General features: G+C 38.9%; 1 pseudogene; it reads left to right on the top strand.

The window, feature by feature from the left end:
- The first annotated feature begins 222 nt into the window (after positions 1-222).
- On the top strand, positions 223-5054 carry LOC126967342 (uncharacterized; annotated as a pseudogene).
- The last annotated feature ends 2224 nt before the right edge of the window (positions 5055-7278 follow it).

Here is a 7278-nt window from a genome sequence, read left to right as displayed (position 1 = left end):
AACTTAAAATATCCTGTAGTTATATTGCTGATTTTTGTGTTAAATATTGTGGAGATAAACTGTGATGTATGTACTTAAAGGTAGTATATCATAATGTATAGAATTGTAGATCACACTTGACTCTACTCACAGAACGTAGTGATTGTATTCTCTTGGCTAGTCACAATTAAAGCCTCGTTACGGAAGGACGTGTCTTATTTACTACTACCCGATATTCTTCAGTGGCGACAAGATAAACTAAATTTACGTGTGCAATTTACACATAAAACAGTCTTCATAATTTCAATTGGTAAAATGAACGAGTTCAAAGTGCATAGTAATGATTGGAACTTATATGTAGAAAGATTAGAACAGTACTTTGTGGTGAATAAGATTCCGGCGGATATGCAAGTACCGACATTAATTACCGTTATGGGGGCAGAAGGGTACGAATTACTAGTTAATTTATGTACCCCAGATAAACCAAAATCAAAAAAGTTTGCTCAAATAGCGGAAATAATGCAAAAACATTAACAACCCAAACCCAGCCCATTAACGGAACGATACAAGTTACGTAACCGGAAACAAAAGGACGGTGAGAGCATCGCAGACTACGCAGCGGTACTTAAAAAAATGTCGATCGGATGCGAGTTTGGACAGGGTTTAGAAGAAAGTTTGAGGGACCCGTTAGTGTGTGGGATCAGGAGTGAAGCTATTCGATAGCGTTTGTTCGCTGAGGAAAAGTTGGGCTTCGCAAATGCATACACCTTATCCATGAGCTTGGAAGCAGCGGAAAGAAATGCAGCCGTAGTAGAGGGACAAGATGTACACGGGGAAGTGACGGCATCGGCGCAGTGTCATGCCAAGGCAGTGGGCAAGGAGTGGCGTGGCAAGTGGAGTGCGGGTCGGTAGGCGGCCGCATACACGGGCGCCGGCGGAGCAGGGGCATCGCGAGGGGCCAGTAAGGGCACGCGGGCCTGGGGCAAACCACCCTAAAACCATCAGCATCGACAGGAGCAGTGCAAAGCGTGTGAACGTCTTCACAGCACGACCACGTGTAAATTCGCTAGATACGTATGTAGGGTGTGTATCAAACAGGGGCACTTGAAGAAGATGTGTACCATGGCAGCGGTACATCACACCACGATGGGCGGGCCACAGGGCGCGCACTACGGCGGCAGTCCATCGTCAATACGGTCAGACAGCGACGGCAGCGTAAACCTATTTTAATAACAATTAATGTGCACGGAAAAGACGTTGAAATGGAATGCGACACAGGCAGTGCCGTGTCGTGTATAAGTTATGAACGATATAAAAATCAGTTTAGCGATTTAGAAATGAAACCTAGTAAATTATTATTAAGGTATTATACGGTAGAAATCGTTCAACCGGTGGGAGTGATTAAGCCGGTAGTTAAGTATAAAAATCGAACAAAGAAATTGGAGTTGTTTATTATTAAGGGAGCTAAAACAATGTTACTAGGCAGATAGTGGATATTAGAACTTAATGTACAGATAACTAAGGCACAATGTAACTCGCTGAGCACGAATGAGAAATTCAATTTTTGTAAATGCGATTCACTACGGGCTGGTGAGTATTCACCTGCGCGAGGGCGCGCGGCCAGTGTTCATGCGCGCGCGGCCTTTGGCGTACGCTCTGCGGGCCCCAGTAGAGCGCGCGCTGGAACAGTTGGTAAGTGACGGCGTGCTCACCCCCATCGAGCGTTCGGATTGGACTACTCCTATCGTACCCGTCGTAAAGAAAGACGGCACTATAAGGATTTGTGCAGATTTTAAGTTAACAGATTGCTTACTTAACTATGCCACCACCAAATCTTTATTACTACGATTAACAATTTAAATAGGTTACTACTAAGACACTGTAGCCGTTTAAATGGCTTTCTACTTATAATTTATATTATTGTTGCGTAGCAACGCTTCGAAGTATATGACGAGAGTTGTCAAACTTCAAGACATTGTTAATTTCAACAGCTCCGTTAGCAATATTCGTAGCTCAGCGGAAAAGTGTTTACTTTAGACGCTGTAGACCCGGGTTCGATACACCTACCAGTGTATGGAATTTTTTTGGGTTTTGTAAAGTTAATGGAAATTTCTAGTAAGTTCAAGATCAAATCGAACAGAAAAAAGGAATGGAAAATGTGTAAGCCGGATAAAAATAGTTAAAAGAATTTTCTAGTACAATTTAAATTTAAAGATGGAATGGGGGAATCATTTTGAAAATGGAACAGATCCGGGGGTATATAAGCCGTACTAAGCGTGGCCTACGGCAGTTCTAGTTATGACTTGAAAGTGTAAAGAAGAAGAAGATAGAAGAGACTTAGTGTTCGGTGCAGTGTGACGCGTTGAAGGTACTGCCGTCCACAAAAGGAACAGCGGCAAACCGGCAAGTGCAAGTTCAGAAAAAGTGAACGCAAATAAAGCCTCCTTCCTATAAGCGGAGTATTATTTCCAATCCCTGACCCACTCCCGTGTCATTATATACTAACTTATTCCTAGTCATCGTACCCCAGTCGCTGTACTGGTTTCCTATCCCTTAACGGCCGGCGGCGACCCACAGGGGGCGGTGGCGTGACATACGGTGGCGACGAAAGCCGGGGTGATTGTAGAGGTGAGGTGACTACCCTAGAAGATTCTGAATCTTCATTTAACTGACTTCTCCTCTCCTGCACATCTGTTCCCACACCCTCAGCGTTCGACCGTAGGTTTGGTCAGGATTACGTCCTCACCCCCAGTCGAAATGGCATCATTAGACTCTGGGCAAATAATAATGGTCGTGCTCTGCGCCTTATTTGATTTATATGTTTTGATACTAATCTACCGTCACCGCTATTAACAACGTATCTATTTGTACTTTCCCTATCCTCTACAGTTTCCCTATTCCATTTCTCCTGATTACCGTAACCGCGATACCAGACAGGGTCGCCCCCTATAAAGTTCCGCTGTGTTCCACCCGCGTTTGTTAGTTGTCTCTCTTGTGCTGTGCTTACTTTACCCTCCAGCGTTTGGTTGTTTCGTAGCAAGTCCAGGCGATTCCTCAAGGGCCGACGTTGTAGCAACATCGCTGGACTTTGACCAGTCGTGCTGTGAGGTGTATTCCTATACATAAGCAAAAAGGCTTGTAACGCGGCGTCTATATCAACCTTTTCTCTGAGTGCTTTTTTTATTGCCCTTTTACACGTCTTCACTGCGTTTTCGGCCGCACCATTAGAAGCTGGATGGTACGCTGGCGAGAAAGCTTGTTTGATACCATTATTTTTCAAAAACTCACTGAATTCCGCATCAGAAAAAGGTGGACCCTGGTCTGACACTAATTCCGTAGGGAGACCAAACCTTGAGAAAACGGCCCTGAGAACTTTAATTACACTCGCATTAGTGCGTGGCATTTCCAATATTTCTAACCATTTACTGTGTGCATCCACTAAAACTAAGAATACTTTATTCTTTTTTTTCGCGGGGCGTCTGACTCCGCGGCGCACGTGTCGTACGCGCGGCACTCTCCCTCCACGTCCTCGTCGATGCGTGGCCACCACACATAGCTGCGAGCGAAGCCCTTCGTCTTTACGATGCCCATGTGACTACTGTGCAGCTGACGTAATACTTGCTTACGCAATGACGTAGGAATTACCATCCTATAACCCCACATAATACATCCGTTCTCCACGTACAGCTCATTCCGTCTTTGGAAGTAAGGTTTCATACTTTCATCATCGCATACTAAGGGCCAACCTGATTGTACGAGTATATATAACATGAGCCTACTCAAACTAGGATCTTTCGATACCGCCTTACTGACATCGCTATTAGTTATCGGTAAGAACTTTTCGACAAAATTGACGTACGTCGTTTCTTTGACCTTACTAATTGCGCATTGCTAATTCTCACTCTGTCTTCTTCTATTGACCTAAGTCAGAATGAGAAAAAACACTCCTAAGCGGCTGTTTAAAGTTAGCAGACCATTATGAATAAGGGGGTAACAATATATTATATCATAGAAATGCTATTATGTTTAAATAAAGCACTTTTTAAAGGATTGATTTTGATTTGATTTGAAATTTCTTTATTTTCATAAGTATTACAGTTGTATGTTTCCAGTGTACATTAAAACAATTAGAAATACAAGTATTAACAGTAGTAACACGTCTTTTAACAGATATCGCCTGTATTACAAAAACTTTTTATGGGAATTTAAATTACAAATACTTAATTTATGTAAACTTAATTATTATAAATAACAAACAGGTAACTTATATAATTATATGAATGCTTCAGTACCTAAGCAGCATTATTTTACCTAAGAAATTAATATTATGACAGTACACTGTCAGTACATATACGAGAACCTCCTATACGCTCATAAACATATTAGCCAATTTAAAAATAATAGTGATGTACATAGTGTCAATACTCAAAACAAACATAAACTCGCAATTCCATCTACTAGGCTCCGTAAAATTGCTTATTCTTTTAAAGTGGATTGTGTTATATTTTATAATAAACTCCCAAATGACATTAAAATATTACCTGTTAAAAAATTTTAATGTATCGTAAAAAATAAATTAACATCTAAGGCCTATTATAATGTGAAAGATAATTTGAATGATAAAGATAGTTGGAATTAATGTTCTAAATTTTGTTAATGAATATTGTGACCTATTAACAACTCATTTGAATGCTATTGTAACTTTCGTACTTCATCCTGACTTGCACTAGATTTTTGACTTTGACTTTGACATTAAATTTTCTACAATGTAGGTAGATAATCCAAATTATACATATGTCCACAAATAACAGCAAGAAACAACGGCGAGAAGCCATTCTAAAGGATTAAAACGCGTGTAATTGTAGCTTTGTTTTTACATTACATTATTCTACATTAGAAGTTCAAACTTAAAAATAAAATAAATTATAGTTGATATTCGATTTCTGGGCCACCACTAGCATATGTAATTAAGTAAGGTCTCAACGGACTATTTTATGCATTTGTCTACTGTAAAAATATGTATTTTTGTGCGAAAACAGCTCTGGTTTCAAGATGACTACCCTGGCCAAGTGTGAGTTGGTCAACTTCATATACAATCTTTAAGATTCACATTCTTCGCAGAAATTCGAAAAACTGGTACTCTGTGATAATAGATCAGGAGACCCCAAAATAATAGGTATTAAAACAGCAAATTTCTTTACATTATATCTCATCACTTCAAAATTAGAATAACACAAATAAAATATTTACTTAAATAATTATGTATATTCTTAATAGAAAATAATTGTGTGTATAATACAAGAAGCAACAGAAAGAAAAAACTATCAATCCGTGATAATAGGCAAGAGTTGAACACGGTGACATTTTCCCTGCTCTTTCAACTTCCATTTTCACTATAAAACGTTCACAAACGCTCCAAGAATAAGACGTAATAAGCAGTTTTCTTTCGCGCCAAAATTGTCTTCCATAATAGCGTCGGCGAGATACCGCGCCCGCCGCGCCGTAAAAAGATATAAACGACCGTTCGCTCTATTATTTTTGCTCTCAATAGCAATGTGTGCAAGTACCGTTGTCTCCCTCTAGCGCGAGACGCCGTTTCGCCTGAAAGAGAAAAACAAAAATTTTGTCGTACGCCCCCCTCCCCCACCTTGCCCGCTAATGTTCAGGGAGAACAGGAACCCCTCTTCTTTGTAATTTACTTGAAAAACTTAATATATGTCAATTAAAATTTTATTAAGATTTTAGATTGAGCGCTCTCAAGTGTGTAATTTTACGGCTTAATAAAGTTTGAGTTGATTATTAATCTCTTAACGAATATTAACATAATATATTCCAAATTTAAAATATTTTGTAAAGCAGCAATTCTTCATTGTATTCGATACACCCAATGTTAAAATATCTACTGATATTATGTGAATATTGTGTTTTCAACGTGAATAGACGGTGAAGTATTTATTGCCTATAGTAGGAGAGCGACCGATATTGTTGCCTTTGTGATGGCATTCTTAGGCGACAATGGCGCGATGTTTTGGCGGGAGAAAAAGGCGGGAGCGTTATCAGCCCTCGCCATTATGGAAGCTTATCAGAGCAGTCGCTTCCGCGAGACTAAGGCCGTTTTTCTTTTATGGTCACGTCTGTGTCTCAGGTATAGATAGTGAAATACGTGATTTGTTTACAGTTTCTTATATAATTTATGATATTTTATTTATTTATTAGGAAGCCAACGTGTATACAACTATCTTAATCTACGGACACATTTAAAAATTCTTTTATAATGTTGTACACTCCACTTATAGGCTAACTCGACATGCTTAATAGGTATTATATAAATTCTTTGTTAAACTAAAACTTTCTACTTATTATGTTCTTACTTAATAAACAAGAAAAACTAAAGAAAAAAAGCAATAACTACGAACAATGACTAACCATCTTGCATAATTTTTCTGACTTCTTTTTTGAAACATGGGGCATGCCGAATTATATCTATGCCAGCTCTTTTTACCAAATTATTGTAGGTGACAACTATTCTACACAAGGGGCGGATCTGCCTAGATTCGATCTAGCTAATCTGGGCCTGAACTAATTAAAGCAAGATGTTACATTTTAAGAATATCATTGTTGAAATCATAGACTTAGAATAGACTAGATAATGCTTTACCATTTTTGATTCGTCAATGTGTCTACTAGTCGTTTAATATTGAAAATACTAAGGGACTAATTTCAAGAGTCGCTGATTTTTTACAACTTGTCAATCAAAATCGGTTTCATTCTCAATAGATATATGTTAAGGTAACGTTTCCCTTTCTTCTCATCAACACCCATGCTGCCATGCAACACAGGATCACAATCTTTTCTAAGTACTAGTCAGTTGTAAGATTGTTATAGATGTTTGAATGTGCTCTAACGGCGGTTCCTAATATTCAGTCTGTCCCCGGTTGCGGCCTACTTGAGATAAAAATCGTAACTATCGTTGACTTTTCTGTCCCAATAACCTTATCAACTCACCTTATCCGTAGACGCTGTCTGTCAATGGGAGGACGTATAGCTTACCAGCGATAGAATTTTGTATGGAACTTGCAATTCACGGGTCCCAATATAAGGCGATAAGAATGACTTATCGGGTATATTGAGACAGCTTCAGATTATTAACAGCTAATTACTGACAGTAGAAGGTAGTAATCTATCTGTAGATAGTATATTGGGAACGGCCATTAATCAATGATAGAGTTTTTATTTATTTACTGTTTCACCGAGGAAGTAAGTAATTCAATATTATAAGCCCAATGTATATATTTTGAG

This window comes from Leptidea sinapis, chromosome 12 (assembly GCF_905404315.1).
Source record: "Leptidea sinapis chromosome 12, ilLepSina1.1, whole genome shotgun sequence".
Lineage (NCBI taxonomy): Eukaryota > Metazoa > Arthropoda > Insecta > Lepidoptera > Pieridae > Leptidea > Leptidea sinapis.
This window is presented reverse-complemented; position numbering and strand designations above follow the sequence as displayed.